The 19,058-nt window shown below is 48.9% G+C and overlaps 1 protein-coding gene across 3 annotated transcripts in view; it reads left to right on the plus strand.

Annotated features, from left to right (window-relative positions):
• CALN1 (calneuron 1) overlaps positions 1-19,058 on the plus strand; it is a 459,316-nt gene that overhangs the window by 422,134 nt on the left and 18,124 nt on the right. The gene's annotated exons all lie outside the window — the stretch shown is intronic.

The raw sequence follows: 19,058 nt of genomic DNA on the forward strand, positions 1-19,058 counted from the left end.
ATAATTAGATACAGCCTTTCCTTTAAAATCGGAAACATGATACATGTGCCTGTTAACACACTATCATTTAACATTAATCTAACCAGTGCAATTAAATAAGAACTCTGCCTCCATTTAAATACAGTAATTGGTACTTTTTTTCAGAATAAACATACCCAAGGAGATGAGAAACTTGGGCTCTAAAATGTGTAAAACACAGACCAATGGAAAGCTATCCCATGCTCATGGATAGCTAATATTGTTAAATATTGGAAGAACCTATATTGTTCTAAATGTCTGTATTGTCCGTATGACCAAAGCATCTGTAGATTAATGCATCCCTTATCAAAATATCAGCAACACTTTTCACAGACCTAGAACAAATAATTCTGCTATGTGTATGGAAGCAGAAAAGACCCCAAATAGCCAAACTCGTGCAGAAAGAACAAAGCTGGAGATCCCACAATTCCAGATTTCATGGAGGGGCGGGGGGAGAAATTAGTACTTTTTCCTGCTTGCTAATCTCTCGCATTTTTACTTTTTGATCTTTACTTACGCAATATGGGATTTAGATCCAATTTGTTGTGCTTAAATTATTGTTTTCTCATATTATGTTTTTCTTTTTAAGAATCAGCCACCTTATTTGCATTTTGCTTTATACTTGAGTTCATAACATTTTAAATTAAATTTTAAATTGGATGGTTTCTGTTCTCACAAACCATTTCTTCATGTCCTGCTTTCCCCATTACCAAACTCCTCATTTAATTCCTCTCTCAGTGGGCTGATGTGCATTTTAAATAATTTGTTTAGGAAGGCTGGTGGATTTTATGCTTCCCGAGCTCTTGCAGCGATGTTATGAGGTCTCTTGTCTTTGAAGATGAATCAAAACCTTCCAAGTGTCAAATTCTTAAGTAAACGCACTTTCCCTTAAAAATCTTGGTGATGTTTCTCTAGTGTCTCCTGGAGTTGAGAGTCACACAGGACATGTCCAAGGGGGCCTGGTTCTCTTACTTGGACATTAACCAACTTATTCTTTATACCTAGATGTCTTGCAGAATTTTTTCTTTATTTTTGCATTTCAAACATGTCATCAAAATATGTCCAAGTGTTGGCATCTTTCTAATTTTGTCACCTGATTCATGATAAGCCCTAAAGATCTAGAGAGCTAAACTTCTAGGAAGTATTTTTATATTATTATATGTTTGGTTATTATTCTATTCTACAACGTCTTGGTTCCTTAGAAATAATGGTTTTCAGTGGGTCTCTGTTCTGTGTCCTTTGGTTTATCATCTTCCCTCCGATGCTTTTCCTCCATAAACCCTCCTTTCTGTGTGTCAGAGCTGATGATACTTATTTTGCCGTCTGATTCGCTGAGTCCATTTTCTCTCCTGTAAATCCTGCAATTTATTGCTTCTATTGTCATTGCTGCGATGACATTATTAGATTTTTAGGGCATTACTTATTATGTATTAACTAGTTTCCATCTAATCAACAAGCACATGTATAGCAGAATACCATGGGGCGTGCAAAGTAATTGCGTGAAGTTTACTTTTGTCTCTCACATTTTCCAGAAGTCCATTTTCTTCAGTTTCCAAAGTGCTCGGTTCTCCTGCGATTTGTACATCTTGAATTCTTTTTCGCAGGTTGCAGACTTTGTGTGTTCATTTCCTCTCATCTTTGTGTACCCGGTGCACCCGGTCTTTGCATAAAGATAAATAATGGACTAGAATTTGCAAGAAACTGACATGAGCCTCAGCCGCCACCAGTTCTGAGTGTGGGGAGAGCCAGGATCACGGGCAGGGGCCTTCAGGGGAGTTGGGTATCTCTGTAGGGCTGCTGATCCGTGAAGGGGAAAGCTAGCGAGTCTGGGTTGTCCTTCCGTTCTCTGTGAGTCCCAACCTTCGTCCGAAGCTGCATCCGGCTGTGTGGCCCTTTGCACTGCTTCTTGCCCCCGGGGTGTGGCTGCTCTTCCCCTTGGACGCTTCCAGTGTGTCAGTGAATGTTGTATAGTGGTGCCGCACAGTCACCCCGAAACTCAGTGGCATAATGTAAGACGCACTTACAGTGATGTTCATGGGCTCCATGCGAGGGTCAGCTGGGCGGCTCTGCACCCACCATGAGTTGCATTTCTAGTCAGTGCCCCTTGTTTCCGTTCTGGGCCCAGTCCGCAGAAACCGCTGGGAAGGTTTTTGTACGGACACGTCATCGGTACAAGAAGGTGCACCCCACGGCATCTGCTTCTACCCCCTCCTCTAACATCTTACTGCCCAAAGCAAGTCACCCAGCCAAGTCCTACACCCCTGGAATATGCCAGTCAGGGCCAAGTGTGGGGGGGTAAGAATTTCTTTGCACCTATTCACATGACAACAAACCCTAGTTCTTCTCCGGTGTGACAGTTCACCGGGGCGAGGAGCTTCTAATGAAATGGCCTTGGTCTGTCCCGTTGCCATTCTCATGCCCCCGCATCCGCAAATCCAACAGGGGTGGTGTGTTTCTTCCAGAACCCTCCATCTCCACTCCCTCTGTCCTCACATAAGCCCAGCCTGCCTTTTGAAGTATTTCTGTGAAGCTGCCAATTTTACGGCCTCAGTTATCTTGTTCCTATAAAAGTGTTTGTTTATCTTTAGCTGATTAAAATTTCATAGGCAACAAATAAAATTTTAAAAGATGAGGTCGGGGTATATAATTGAATCCTATAAATGTAGCGTTGCACGGCGTAGCTCTGTGCTCAGTTTGTGATGGGAGAGGGCGCGCCACCTGCTGAGCGTGTGACCTGGGTATTAAGAGGGAGAAGCTACAGCTTAGCCACAGTCAGAGTTGTCGTCTGGTGCCTGAATCGGAAAGTGAGACCCCTTCCTCACGTGCCGTCTCTGCGGTCGGGTTACTAAAACAGCTGCAAATCTTAACTCATTCCTTAGCTGTGAGCAGTGAGATCAACAGAAGGACGCGTAACTGACCCAAGTGCCGTATTAGGGATCCGGTTACTAAACAGGGGACCACACAGCCCAGCGAAATGTCGTATTTGTGATCCGTTACTGAAGCAGAATGCTGGGCCATGTGGCTTCACCCAGGCGGCATTTGTGATCTAATTCGTGGACAGAGAGCCATGGCCTTCACCCTGGACTCCTGTCTGGCAATTTCCTGGAGGAGGAAGGTCTCTGAACTGCGTGGGGTTTCCTCTGGGAACTAAAATTGGGTCAAGGGTATTCTAATTCTGGATTCTAAGGGAAAAAACACCACCTTCATTTCCATTCTCAGCCTTGGAACAAAGCACCTTAGTTCTCTTAATTTTCAGCCACTGATGCTGATGGTCTGTAGCCGGGCAGGGCCTCACGCTACCATTTAGGTTTCTGGTTTGCCTCTTTCTTCCCCTGTGTTCATCAGTTTTGTTTCTTGTTTCTTACATTGCGCATATGAGTGAGATCATACGGTGTTTGTCTGTCTCTGACTGACTTATGTCACTCAGCGTAACACCCTCTAGCTCCATCCACATTGTTGCAAATGGCAAGATTTCATTGTTTTTTTTTTTTTAAAGATTTTATTTATTTATTTGTCAGAGAGAGAGCGAGCACAGGCAGACAGAGTGGCAGGCAGAGTCGGAGGGAGAAGCAGGCTCCCTGCGGAGCAAGGAGCCCGATGTGGGACTCGATCCCAGGACGCTGGGATCATGACCTGAGCCGAAGGCAGATGCTTAACCCACTGAGCCACCCAGGCGTCCCAAGATTTCATTGTTTTTGATGGCTGATATTCAGTGTGTGTGTTACACACACACACACATGCACACGTACACAGACACAGAGACACACATACACACATGCATACACACATGCACACATACATACACACATACGTATACACACACATATACATACACACATACATACATACCACACCTGCTTTCTCCATTCATCAACTGATGGACACTTGAGGCTTTCGGTAATTCGGCTGTCGCTGACAAGGCCGCTGTAAGCGTCAGGGTGCGTGTATCCCTTCAGATCAGTGTTTTTTTGTCCTTTGAGTAAATACCCAGTAGTACAGTTGCTGGACCGTAGAGTAGGACTTTTTTTTTTTTTTTAATTAACCTTTTGAGGGGCCTCCACGCTGCTTTCCAGAGCGCTGCACCAGCTGACACTCCCCCAGCAGTATGGGCGGCTTCCCCTTTCTCCGCATCCTCGCCAACCTCTGATGTTTCCTGAGTCACTAACTTCAGCCATTCTGACCGGTGTGAGGTGGGATCTCATTGTGGTTTTGATTTGTGTTTCCCTGATGCTGAGTGAGGTGGAGCATCTTTTCATGTGTCTGTCGGGCGTCAGTGTGTCTTCTTTGGAAAATCGCCCGTCCGTGTCTTCTGCCCATTTTTTAACTGGCTTGTTTTTGGGGTGTTGAGTTTGACCCATTCTTTAGGGTTTAGATGCTGACCCTTTTCAGGGACGTCATCTGCAGATATCTCCCCCATTCTGAAGGTTGCCTTGCAGTTTCGCTATTTGTTTCCTTTGCTGTGCAGAAGCTTTTTATCTCGACGAAGTCCGAATGGTTCATTCTCGCTTTCCTTTCCCTGGTCTCAGGAGACAATATGTAATAAGAAGTCGCTTTGGACAGTGTCAGTGAGGTTGCTGCCTGTGTTCTCCCCTAGGATTTTGATGTTTCCTGTCTCACATTTAGGTATTTTATCCATTTTGAGTCTATTTCTGTGTGTGGTCCGGGCTCATTCTTCTGCCTGTGGCTGCCCCATGTTCCCAGCACCATGTGTTGAAGAGACTGTCCTTTTCTCGTTGGACATTCTTTCCTGCTTTGTCGAAGATTAGTTGGCCATAGAGTTGTGGGTCCATTTGCGGGTTCTCTGTTCTGTCACATTGATCGGTGTGTGCGCTGGGGAGGGATTTTTATTCTTCATCCTGCATCTGGTCACATTTCCTGCATCCGTCGTGCATCCCGTGATCTCCCTTCATTGACTGTGGTGACCATCCCTGGATTTCATTCAGGCCATCCTTTTGCTCGAACTTCCATATGCAGTCACGGCCCGTTTTCTGAGTATTTCCGTTCGCCACGCTTCTTCTCGTGCATGGGGACTTTCCTCAACGCCCTCGCTGTCTTAGCCATTTCTTACGACACCACGTGCCCGTTCTTCCGTTCTGCCAAAACTGAGCTAGGGCTAGCCTTGGCGAGGCGCTGTAGGAATGAAACCACCAACGGGCTACATCTCCAGCCTCAGGGATCTTCTGTTCTATCGGACAGAACAGAAATGCCAGCAGGCAATTCTCGTACAGCGTCGTGGATGTGCTGATGAAGTCGGATGTGGGGTAACATGGATCACGCGGGAGGGGAAGCACATCCGACCTCAGGGTACCCAAAAGGCTTATCGGAAGAATCTCAGAGACGGTGAGGCCTGAACGAGGGGCTGGTTCAGAGAAAGACACAGGCCAGAGCACGGTGTCCCGGAATCAGCAGCCTCTGGTGCTCAGGAAGTTCAGCACGTGGAGGAGTCAGGTGTAGGGGTGGGAAGGGGCAGGACATGACGGCAAAGCCAGAGCACGGAAGGACTTAAGAAGCTTGTTGAAGAGCTTAGACGCCGTGATGAAAGCACTCAGGAGTTCTTAGAAGGTTTTCATCAGGTCACCTTGGCTTCTGAGCTCTGGTTTCACAATCAGCACGTGTATCCGGAAAGGCCCCGTCCGTGCAGACAGGATCACAGGACAGCCAAGCCTCATCCGTTGCTCCAGACGAGCAGATCTACAGTCCTTACCTGCATTCACAAGCGGCTGCGCCCGGCTCTTCTCCCCTAACTCCCAGCCCGTCAGAAAGGGCTTTTCTTCCTATCTGAAGAAAGTCACTAAGAATTACCTGTCTGGGGTCCTGGGCGTGGCAAAAGGAATGCTCCAGAATGAGACAAGTGATGCACTGACAGCTCGTTCTGTTGCTTTGCTGAATACCAGACGGAAGATGTCAAGAGAATCCTAAAAGCCTAAGTGACAGTCTTTAAATGAGGAAAAAAGCAGGTGTGCTCCGGGCACAAGGAGCTCCAATCCCTGCTCTCAGACGGAATTCGGGGCCCGCCGATGGCGGCTTGCAACCCAGATCAGAGATGGATTCCGTGGGCCTTAACAGAGATGACGCTGGATCTCTCCGCATTAGCAGGCCTACCACAGTGATGTCAGGTAGTTGTATTACTTTGCATTTTTCATTAAAAAGAGTTAGCATTCTTACTTTGTTTGATACTCCCCAAATCTCTAGGAGGTGGCTTCTTACAATGATTGTTATTCTTACCTCCTTGTGACTATCCTGATCATTTTATTATTAGTATTATTGTGATCTATTAAATGGAGAGAGAAACACATTCCAAGCTAGTAAGTGACCTGCTAGATTCAGCTGGAGAGTGCCAGAATCCCTCGATTTTGTATGAATATATATGTCCCTCGATTATCATTCTCGTGAGTCTGCGTGTGTGGGACATTTCTGTCAACCTCTTTCTGCATTTATTTGCAGAACTCAGCTGATTAATCTCATTTTCTGAAACTGCCACAGTAGGCAGTGAGGGGGGAGCAAACAGAGAAGCAGACACTGGACTTGAGCCTTACCTGTGTGGTGCCCGACCAGGTGACATTGGACTGAGTTACCTTCTCCTGCCACAACACAACCTGGGCACAGGCCAGCAAAATGTGTGATGTGCAAGGAGCTGCGCATTTTAGACTCGAAGGAGTTGTGTCTGCAGAACAACCCAGGATACAAATACCACCGTATATGTCGCAGGGGAACAGAGGCGTTTAGACACTTTGGCCGGGTCACACAGCCACTACATGACAGTGTCTGGGTGGAAACCAAGGTCATGGGACTTTTCTCAGAAGTCCTGCTGGGGCCTCACACACTCGCACACTCACGCACACACACTCGCGCACACACACACTCACACTCACACTGGGTTTTCATGACGTCTCCACCGTCATTCACATGTGTCGTGAACTACTTCACTGTAACGCCGCGGACCCCTTGGAGCTTCACCACGTCCCTTCGGGTGTGCAAAGGGGAACTGTGTATGTGTTTTATTCTCAAGAGTTGCTGCGAAGACTCAGACCTCCTTCTCCGGACTCCTGGTGTCTCCGATTCTCCCGTGGGATCACCCTCAGATACCGCAGACGTCACACACCTCCCGGGGCTGGCGCCGAGCGGGATCCCTGTGGGCCTCTGCCAGGCTCTCCCGGGAACCGCCACACTCTCCCCTCGGCCCCCAAACTGGACGGTCCAGTAAACGGGCCCCCCTCCGCTTGACAAACCACAGCAGCCCCCGTCCGAACTCCCAAAGGCGAGACGGGTTCTTCCCAGACGTGGGGGAGCTCTTAGCAAAACGCCTTTATTTGACCAGCCAAACCCAAACATAAACCTCTTTGTTGCTCCCATAACAAATCACCACAAACTCTGTGGCTTAAAGCAACGTAAACGTGTTCTCTGAGCGTCCTGGAGAGGAGCGGTCCGAAACTGGTGTCACTCGGCTACTATCAGGGTGTCCACAGGGTTGAGCTCTTCCTGGCAGCTCTGGGCGGGAGGTCAGTGTTTCATGGTCTTTCGTGGCTTCCCAGGACAGCCTGTCTTCCGGGGTCTCCCTTCCTGCCTCTCTAGGGCATCGCTCTTTCATTGCATCTCCTCAACCGTCCTCCCGCGTCCACCCTCCCTGGGTCTCCATCTGCGAAGGACCCTTGTGGTTACGTTTCGGGCCCCACTGAGAGTCCAGGATAACCTCCCCGTCTCAGGGTCCTTAACTTGGTCCTTTTGACCACGTTTGCAAGTCCTGGGGTCAGGATGTACATCTCTTTGGGGCTGCGATTCAGCCTCCCAGAAAACCCGCTTCTCGGAGCCACAAGCTCCGCGCTCTGGGGCCTCCCAGGTCCTCCCTCCGTGGGCAGATCGCGCTGGTGGAAAGGCACTGAGAGGAATGAGGTATCAGTCTAAGGCTCCGATCAGCGTGGCAGTCGAGAGCGGGAGCAGAGAGCTGTTGACGTGCTCTCGTCTGACCCGCACTCCCGTACCTTCCCTCTCCTTTTACCCTGGGGAAGGCGCTGCGGAGAGCGAGTATGTCCATTTTAGAAAGAGAAATGTTTTCCTGATTCTTGCCGTGAGCCGTATTGCTTACAGAACAGTGCGCCCTGGATCCCTGCCCTCTGGCCCCTCCAGCCCAAGTCCCCAGCATGTGCCTCAGGGCCTTGGCATTGCCCTTCCCTGCACCTGGACTGTGCTCTGCACAGAGAGCTGTACCACACACCCTCAGCCCCTTTATGTCTCTGCCCAAGTGGCACCATCCCACAGGGACCCCCCGATGCCCTCATTTAAAAGTGAATCACCACCACCACCACCCGCCCCACCAAGAACTCCCCAGCCTCCTCCTGGCTTCCCTGGACCCACGACACACCTCCCCATCTGACATTCCGGTCACTTCTTTCTTTCCATACTCTCGGTCTGTCCCAGCAGTTCTCCTTGAGGACAAGGAATTTTCTCTCCCCCACTCCCTGACGTATCCCCCGTGTCTGGAATAATGTGCACCGCTCACTGGGTTCCCGATACGGATTTGTTGAATAAGTGGGGGCAAGCATACAGAGAACATAGATATCTGAGCCACAGTCAGAGTCGGAAGCTGACCTTCCCCTGCCCCCTGTCACAGGGGAGTCTGGCTGGCACGTTTTAACAACCCCATGGGGGAGAGCGAGGTGTACACCCCAAATCCAAGTTCAGCTTAAAGCAGCAGAGGGGAGCAGAAGGCATGTGCTCCATCGGAAATCATCAGTCTCACTCGCCTGCTCCTCATCTCCGACTGCGTTACTGAACCTCTCTGGGCTCCGGCATCTTCATCTGTGCCATGGGCGTGAGGTGGCCCGGCCTTGCTCTGGGCAGTACCCACAGGAGGCTCCGGGAAGGCCAAGTGTGTCGTGCACCTGTCACAGAGGAAGCTTGCCCTCCATCTAACCTCTCCTGCTCGCTGCTCCCAGACAGTCAGACTGGAAACGAGGCGCTGGACATCCAGAGAGTCTTACGAGTCTTACGGTCTTAGGGGATGTTTTGTCTCAGATTTGCAGCCAGGGAACCTATCAATGGGCACAGAGCCCAAGCCGCTCGCTTGCATTCGGAGTGGTGAGTCTGTCCCGCAGCAGAGTTTTCTCCATGTCAGCCGTCGACTCTGAGCCACGTGTCTGCGCCGTAGGTCTGGCAGTTCCCGGAAACTTCCTTCTGGACTGTGGCAGTAAATGGGCACTCCGTCTCAGTTCTGCTGTGGTGCTAGGGCTTCCTCTTTCTCTGCGTTTCTTTGCTCTTCTTTCTTTCTGCGGCAGCCCTGCGTTCCGGGGCGTGTCTGCAGCCTCGCGTTAGGACCCAATCCCCGTGCGAACCCCAGCCCCGGCCTACCTTCGGTGGGACTGCAGAACACGGCACACGCCTCCTCGTGCAGGGGTGCGGTTGATGGGTCCATCGTAGCCCGGCACCCGCGGTCGCTTCTCAGGACCTCCAGCCGCCTTCCATGCCTGGGCCCGGCCTGCTCGTCTTGTCCAGGATCCAGACGCGGCCCCCTTTGCTTGCAGTGGGGAGGGGTCGCACAGTGCCTCACGTCCCAGTCTCCCTGTTCGGGTCTCCGTGTGGGAAAATCTTGGAGCCCAGAAGGACTCTGGAAGTGTCCCAGGTTACACCGGTGCCTCCTGTCATTCACCTCTGGACACCGTGGACAGGCTGATGGCAAGACGCACCCTTGCTGGGGGGAAGGTCGCTTGTTAGACCAGGAAAGCTGTGTTGTCCGTGGCGTGGCGCCGAGCAAGGAGGGGAAGGCACGGCGGGACACTGCAGCTGTGCACACGCAGTGTGTGTCCTTGCCACATTGGTGCTCAGCACACACTTGACAATGGCTCTGTCTTCACGCCGCCCTGAGAGAGACGCAGGAGAGCACTCGGTCACCTGGGGAGAACTCCGGCTGCCCGAGATCCTGTCCAGACGTCCCAGACGACAGGAGTTGCTCCCCCGGCACACGGTGCCCCATCCCCGCCATGGTTGAGGAGCTCTTACCCCGCTGGTCCGCGCAGCTCTCTCGGAACGAGGATGCCTTTCGCAGGTGGGAAGAGAAAAGAGCAGGAGCGGGCGGTGTTCCAGAGATCACGCAGCCCGCTCTCCGCTCCAGAGAGGGAACTGTGTCGTCCAGGGAACCGCACGCCTTCCTTCTGCGATGAGCGACTTGGACCCACGTAACATCTGCTCGGGGAAGCCAGGGACACAGCCTTCCGGTGTCCTTCCGGAGCAGACCGCCCGGCACAGAACAAAGGACTCTGTCCTTCCAGCTGTCGGGCATGTCATCTTGTCAAGAATTCAGGGACCCACTGAAGACCCGAGCACGCCCGAGGTTCCTCCCGCAGCAGGAAAACACATCCAGTTACTTGGCTTCGCGCACCTTGCCCCGAGAGAGAGGCTGAACATGGGCGGTCCCATCACACCGGGGCTCTTCCTGGTCTTCTGTCAGGTTTGGGGTTTAGGAACCTTGAGCAGGGGGAAGGCACGTGAGAAAGACTGCTTAGAACAAACAGAAGATTCAGGCTTCTTCATTCAGTAAGCATCTGTCCTGCGTCGGCCGGAGCCGGGCTCTGTGACGGGACTGACTGTAGACACTGTGGAAGGCGCGGCGCATGCCTCTGCCTCCAGCCACGGGCAGAGGCCCCCAGACAGACAAAGAACTCCCCGGGGAAGAGCCAGGGTTAAGGAGTTCGCTGGGGAAATTGCATTTCTGACCGGTTTCCAGGTGCTGCTGGTGCTGCTGGTCCAGGAAACACACTTCAGAACCTTTGGCTTAGGCTAAAGAAGGGTGTGCCACGATCTTAACCTGGGAAGAACCAAGCTTCCAGAGCAAGAGAGAACTAGCATCTGCAAAGTGGCGCCTGAGGAATGACCCCAGGAACAGCAGATGGAGCCCGGGGATACCCACGGCCAAGACAGCCCCCCGGTCTCCTCTTCTGCAAGTCCTGCAAACTCCCATTCACTTTGAGGCGCTCCGAATCAGTAGCGGCCGTAATGCTGGGCTCCTTACAGCGTCGCGTGTCCAAGGAGAAGGATGCAGAGGGGGAACTTGCCTCTGAAAAGTGCATCAGGGAAGAATTGTAGAAGATGCCTGTTTGATGTTCTTTAATATTTCAATCTTTGAAAGCAATGCAAGGCATTTTAGATCTTGTTTTTTAAAAAGCAACAATAACAGCCTGGGCACTAAAGGAATGAGAGGGGAATGAATCAAACACTTTGCAGGATTAAAACCTACACTGGAGAGAAGTAGAAGCAGGATTAACAGGGGATGTGGAATACCAAACCAAGAGATGAAAATGATGGGAGATAAGGTGGGAAATATGGAAACAATGGGTAGAGATTTTAGACTCTTGTGTGTTCCAGAGGAAGGGACCCATTCGATGGACCAGGACCAAGACAGTGATCAAAGCTGTTGTCCAGAAATAACCGGAAACCGAAAATGGCATTGGTGTAAAAATTAAAAGCCCCCTCATGAAGCTCCAGCTGAGATCACTGCAAAAACACATAATGCAGTGTGGAAAACATCTTTAAAATTTCATGGATAATGCAATATTCCTACTGGTGTCCGGAAGAAAAAAGAAATGATCAGCCAACTAAAAATTTAGAGCACCCCGACCTCTCCTCCTCTCCCACATCCACCATAGAAGATCCAGAGAAGTTTCGACAGAGCTTTGAGGGGGAGATTTGTATGTTTCTAGAATTTTACACCCAGCTAAGTCTTCTGTCATAGGAGATGCTGGGAACAAAGTATTAGCAGATTTTAAGAACTGAGAAAATGCAGTGTCCACAAATGCTTCATTATCAAACTATTTTTTAAAAGTTCTCGTAGCAGATATTTGGATGAAAATCAGGGTTGAGACAGTCACAGAGAAAGGGAAATGAGCATTGAAATCAGTTTAATACAGTGAAGTTTCAGTAGCTGTTATAAATTTTGTTGTAAAATTAAATGCAGAAGCCAAATACTATTCTAGGAAAAACGTACATGGTGGGAAACGTGTCATAATAAATCTCCAATTAAACTTACCAAGACTATAACGTGTTGGATAAGAGATTGGAAATAAAGGTATTATATACTTTCTTATCATTTGCAGGGGAAGATGAGAAAATGCAATTTAAGTTTTTTGAATTTAATAATATAAGAAATTATGGCTTAAGTATTGCACTTGATAAATGGAAAGATATCTGCCAGTATAATCAAAACTAGGACAGCTGTAGGTTTGGGGTTTTATTTTTTATTTTTTGCAAAAGACAAAAGGCAAGGAAACCATAGAGAAAGATAAGTCCAGAAAGCAGAGGATGAAATTTAAAAAGCACAGCCAAACATGTTTATGACATATAAAAATATAATTAGCCTCCACCGTTGGAAGGCAAAGAATCTCCAGTTAGATTTTTTTTTTAATCCAACTTTATTCTCTTTATAAGACACATGCCTTGTTAAAGAGACAAGTATTTGGAGCACCTGGGTGGCTCCATTGGTGAAGCGTCCAACTCTTGATTTCAGCTCAGGTCAGGTCTCAAGAGTCCTGGATCGAGCCCCCCACAGGGCTCCCTGCTGGGCGTGGCGCCTGCCTAAGGGTCTCTCCCGCCCTCTGCCTCTGCCCCTCCCCCTCCTTCTCCAAAAATATCCAACAAAAAAATAAAGAGACATGTATTTAATACAACACAGTAAATTTAAGAACCAAAAGGGAGATAAAAATTTAGCAGAAAATCCACTCAAAAAGAAAAGTATAGCCATCTTGATGTAAAAACAGATTTATTTTCAAAGAGAAGGCACTTAAATTTTTTAAAAAATTACTTTGGATTCTACATATGCCTGATAAATTTAGTATCATTTGACAGCACAGGTGATCTGAAAAATAATTTGATATGTATTATAACTTCAGGCTCCTAGGCTTTTTGGTAATTTTTATTTATTTTGAATTCCAGCATAATTAACACATGGTGTGGTATATAGTTGCAGGCGTGCAGCACCGGGATTCGGAACTCCTGTCTGTAACTTGGTGCTCATCGTAATCGTGCCCTTGACTCCCCTGCCCCCAGCTGGCCCCCCCACCTCCCCTCTGGCAGCCATGCTGTTGAAGAGTCTCGGGGTTTTTGCTGGTCTCTTTTTGGTACCTGAGTATTTTTTTTAATGACCGTGTATATTGATAAAAGGTGTCCTACAGTCCTGTACCCAGTTCCCACGAGCAGGTTTTCCCCCCTTGCTACCAAGCGACTGTCCAGCATCAGCTGGTGTCCTACAGTTCAACGCGACTCTGACCTGATCTACCTGGAGATGATATCGTTCCAGAAGTTGAGGCCTCGACCCACAAGGCTGCAGCTGGCAAATGCAGTCCAGACCGTTACCCACACCGACTGGCTGCCTGTGAGTCAGAGGTTCCCGGGGCGTCCTGCTCCGGTTCTGTTAATGCGCTGAAGTGGCTCACACGACTCAAGAAACCAGTTTAATCACTAGATTACTGGTTCACTGCAGAGGCTACTAATGGACACACCTGAATGACCAGATGAAGAGATACATCGGGTGAGATGGCAAAGGGGCTTCCGTCCTCTTGGAGTCTGGGCACACGGAAGTGTCCTAGCTCGCTCACCTAGAAGCTCTCTAAATCCTAGGCACAGCTGATGACAACATCGGCCATTCCTGACGGAGCCACCCTCCAGCCCCTCTCTCTCCTCCCTGGAAATCAGGGGATGGGACTGAAAGTTACAACCCTCTGTCCATGATTGGGTCCCCTGGCAACCCGCTCTCCATCTGGCAGGGACTTCCAAAGGTCACATCCGTAGTATAAACTCAGTTGGGATTGAGAGGGACATGTGAATAACAAGACACCCATTTGTAGCTCAGACGTGATTGCAGGAACTGAGGACAAGAGACCAAATATGTAACAAAGATGCTCCCATTGCCCTTATCCATTCCAGGAGTCGGAGGAGTTGTGAGCCAGGAACCGGGACCGACAAATGAAGACCAGAATGTGCATTTACTGTAAATCACAGTTCAACTTAGACCCATTCTCTAATGGAGGCTGCAACCTGCTTATCTTGTTGTCCTCCCAGAGCCTCTCCTGGGCTTTTTCATTCTCCACACCCGCTTCCTTTCTGATGACTTTGATTATCATTTGTATACGGACGACTTCCAAAGCCATCTCGTCAACCCACATCCAGACCTCCCCCAGACCTCCCCCGGGCTGTTCTGTTGGGCTGTCCCTCAGGAGGTTCCTGATGTGCACACAACCGGAATTCTTCTGGTCATCTTTCTCCCTGGCCTGTCCTTTCTCTGTCCCCAGCCAGCCGGCGCCGCTCGGGCATCCTCCTGATTGGCTCCTTCTCCTCCGCGCTCCGCACCTAATGGTTCCTTAAGTCTTGCTGACCGCGCTCTTACGTTGCTCCCGTACGTGGTTCTTCAGTCTCTCTGGCACCACAGCCCACTGGTCAAAATGATTGAAGAAGACAATTTAGGTGACAAAAGCAAACTTTCACACTTCATGAAGCAGGCAGTTTGCGTTTGGAGAATGCAAAATGGGGCAGAAGACAGGAAGCTTTGGTAGGATGATGCACGAGGAACAAGGAAGAGAAAAACTGCAACTATCTGCCGAGTTGGGGACACACACAGTCAGCCCTGCTTGGGGTGAGAAGGCCCAGCATTGGTCTCAGCTCTTCTCAAGAGGAACATTTACAAGGATGCAACATTTATCTAAGTTCTGGTTTGCTAACGTGGGACCTCAGTGGCTTCCTCCTGGACCTAGAATGTTAGGTCAACACCACCATGGTTCTGAAACCAGTTGCTTCAATACCCTCCTCTCGGGTCATCTTGTCCCTTATACACCAAGGATACTTTTTCTCAAGTTCAAACTCAAGCCATTTTTCTAGTGAAAATCTTTTGGGGACACCCCATGCTACCGAAAAGCTAAGACAAAGGTCCATCCCTCCAGCCATTAAACCTAGAATTACCGTCTGACTCAGCCTTCGGAGTGTTCGAAGCAGCATTACTCACAGTAGCCGCAAAGCAGAGCCACAGGGATGAACCCAAGTGAAATCAGCCAGTCACAAGAGGACAGACACTGGGTGATGCCACGTCTGAGGTGTCAGATTGATGCTAGACTGTACAGGAAGTAGACCGTCTGCAGGAAGGGGCTGCCAGGGGCAGGGCAAGCAGAGAGGGGCCAGGGGAGATCGTGTTGAGCGTCTGTGGAGTTTCAGTTTAGGAAGAACAGATAGTTCTGGAGATGGATGGTGGTGCCGGTTACATGAAGCGTGGATGTACTTGGCGCCACAGAGCTGAATGTTTGTACGGACTGACACCCTCCCCATGGGTCCCCTCACCCCCCACCCCCTTCCATTGCTCTGAGTCCTCAGAAGAACGCAACGTAGAACCGTTCATGGAGCGTGTCGGCTTCACACGCTGGGCCTGGTGCAGTCACGAGCTCGGTCACGAGCTGTGGCCGCTGCGTCCTTCTCCCGTCCCTCCCCGAGCGCCTCCCACTGCACTCACCAGGCAGACCCTTCCCCTCTCGGTCTCGGCTGGCGCGCCTCTCCTACGGGAAGCCCTCAGCAGGGGTTCCCAAGCCACCCTGTGCGTCCCCTGTCGTGGCTCGTAACACACTGGATTAAAACCACTTCTTGGCTTGTCTTTGGAGAGAGATGCATGTCTTGCGCACCTTTGCATCTCGTCAGGGTCTGGCGTGGGGTCTGCCTCAATGACTGTTGGTCGAGTTCAGAAATCAACCTTTTCAAAGTAAGGAATTGCCTCATTTGAGAGCTACAGGACTCTCCATAGACTTCGATGTGTTACCCCTGGTCTCTGGCAAATCAAGTAGTCCCCAGCAAGTGATGTTAGAGGAGGGAACAGAGGATCCATGCGAGGCTACCTAATATGATTAATGAGGGTGGAGACGCTCGTGCAGTTGACCCTGCAGAGATACCATAAAGTGAAAACTTCTGTTCCCGGGAACGAGCAGTGGTACATGCGGCACTCTTTAACCATGAGCCACCACCAGCGGAAGAAAATAAAAACCCAAACCTAGAGGAGGATTATCAACACAAAATGGGGTATCAGAAGTACTGAGAGAGATTTAAAACTGTGATGCGAATGTGTATGGTTACGTGCTTATCTTTTGGCTGGTTTTCTGAAAGAAAATGTGTAATTCCAAAACGGACCCAAGAAAAATTAAGAAGCTACAGGAGTGATGACGGAAGGAATACTTGGCATTTTGCCTACAGTGTTTGACAGTGCAACGTCTTTCAGACTTGCAAGAGAGAGCTATTCCGACAACATTGAAAACTTGGAATTCTACTTAATTAATTTTGTTTAAATGTTAGTATCCTGTTATTAAACGATGACGCAGATGGCTGAATCTAAGGAAAAGAGAGATTTCTAGGCTCTGTGTCTTGTCTTCACTTTGCCAGACTCTGGCTGATTCTTTTCACCTAATTTCTGATTTTCAGCAAATTCTCAGCTGGTTAGGGTTTCTCCAGGTCCCTTCAGCTGGTCTTCCAGGAAATACTTACTCATATTCCCAGCTATGTCCCTCTTTGTCTCTGATTGGGGCACGCTGGGTGGGAGCGCGTCCAAATTGTCTCGTCTGGGACATCCATCACCCCCACCCGGCCCTTTCCCAGGCTTCTTGCAGCGCCTGGGCTTAAAACCACATGTCCCCCCATCAAATTTGAGGGACAGTAAGACAAAAAAGACGGCAGGTCGACCCTACGTGTGTCTCCTAATTCACTCTATGGCCAGTAAACTGTGATGCAGAAAACAAATCCACTTCACACACCTACTTCACTGGTTCGTTCTTCTGTAAATGCTTTGAACTGGAGTTATTTAGATTTCCAGCAAATTACAGTGACCTCGTTTCATTTGTTAGAATAGGGGCAAGGGAAAGATTGCTCACAAAGAAAGCAGGGAGAGAAAAATGTCTAGAACTTCCTCTCACTGCGATCCAGACTAACTTAAAATATTATTCTGTGTTCACTCTTGGCTGAGTTATGCTGCAGAAATCCCAAAGTCTTCATGGCCAGTGTGAGGGTTTATTTCTCTTAAATCACATGCCCTTTGTGAGTTGGCCCCATGGTGTATTTTTTTCCAGGAACCAGAATGAAGGAGCAGCCCCTACTTGGTGTGAGTGGTTTTGTGACAGAAGTCAAAAAAACAAACAAACAACAACAACAAAAAAAAAAAACCAGCAGAATACAAGATGGCTCTGAGACTTGGCTCCGGGCATCCATCATTTTCATATGTGACTTTCACCGGCATTTAACTGACCAAAGCCTTCCATCAGTAGGCCAGGAAATACCCCTCGCATGTTGGGGAAAGAAAGAACTGGAAATACTGAAACCTATTAGAGCTCACACTTCTGCTCACAAATACTCATTTCCCTCTCTTGAGCCACAAAATATACTCCTCCCTCCCCCAAGGGAAACACCCAAGAGCCCCATCCAATTATAGCATGTAAGACCCGAGCCTCAAGTCCTAGAATCTCGTGAATTACCTTAAACCTGGGTGTGGCTCCTCCTGATCTGGAGACTTTGTAAATGAATGAGTGAATGAATGAATACATAATCCACCACTGCCACACTGGACATAGAAGGGCAGAACAGACTCCGGCTAACCACCCCCAACCAATCCCATCCAGAAGGAAAGAGAAAAAGAGATGACAGACACACAGCATTCAAAATTTTAGAAAAAATTCTCTCCTCCTACTGAACAGACCTTGGGGTGAGCACCGTTCCTTGGTTGGACCCTAGTTCCGCTCCCTGGAAGCCGCTCTTGCGTTCACTGTATGATTTCAAGCCCGGTTCCCGGCGTCAGCACCCAGGACATCCGTCCTTCGCGCCGCTCGGCTAGTGCGCGTCTGATGAGGGCAGTGGACGCCGGGGCCTGCCTGGATCCTCGAGAGCTTGTTCTCCTAAGCGCTTGGTCCCATAAAAGGTTGGGAGCCCGAAGATCACCTTGGGTTTTGAACAGTCATAGAGTCTTCTAATCCCAGGCTGTTGGCTCCTGCCCAGGATTGCTGTTTTAAAAACGTAGTCATTTTTTTAAAAATCTCTTTGATTTCAATTGTCTTCTGCTGATAGCCACATCCACAATTATTTTCTCTAATATTCTAATAACTTTCTCTAATATTCTCTAACACCCACAATTATTCTCTCTAAACTGGCTTCTTTGGAGAGTCACTTCACACATTCAGGGGTTTTAATAAGGAACACTTACGTTTATTTTGTTATTTATAGCATATCTCAGTTTTATCTCTTCCTACTGAAAGTGAGAAACAATTGCTTCTTTCTGTTCTGTAAGGCCAGGAATTTCTGGGTTTCTCTATTCCTGGCTTGCAAACCAACCAGTTCTTTCCTGAATTCATCTCTCTTTTTTCCCTAATTTTTTCTAAAAAAATTGAGATACAATTCACATATAACATTATGTTAGCTTCTTGTGTATGATTCAATATTTATATATATTGCAAAAAGACCATCACAATAAACTGAATTAACATCCATCCCCACACATCCTTGTAACGAGAACTGTTATGACCTATACTTCTGGTTTCAAATGTGCGATACCGCGCAGTTACCACGCTGTACACTAGGTCCCCAGAACTCACTTATTTTGTAGCCGGACGTGTGTCCCTTCGGGCCTCTTTCACCGTGTCACCCGCCGTCCACCCCCAAACCCGGAGCCCAGCACTCTGTTCTGTATCTGTGAGTTCAGGGGTGTTGGGTGGGTTGGTTGGTTTCAGATTCCATAGATAAGTGAAACCATATAATCTTCGTCTTTCTCTGTCCAATGTCTTTCATGCTGAGCTCACTTTGTCTTGACGCACCTGTCAGAGGAAACCAGTTGCAACCGTTGCTGTTCCCAAACTTCTTACCTAAAGCCACAAGCTGCCTTCACGCATATATGTCCTTCAAGCCCTCGGGCGACGATTACTGAATGCGGAGTTTCCGCACGACGTACGTGGGTCTTTATCTTTCCGGCCTCCAGTCACGTTTTTCTCGTTTCCCACCACTTGGTGCTGGAACGTGATATTTTAGAAAGTTCGTGAGGGTAGCCTCCCACC

This window comes from Mustela putorius, unplaced genomic scaffold (genome assembly GCF_011764305.1).
Source record: "Mustela putorius furo isolate JIRA1106 unplaced genomic scaffold, ASM1176430v1.1 tig00000139_pilon_pilon_pilon, whole genome shotgun sequence".
In the NCBI taxonomy this organism is placed as follows: Eukaryota; Metazoa; Chordata; class Mammalia; order Carnivora; family Mustelidae; genus Mustela; species Mustela putorius.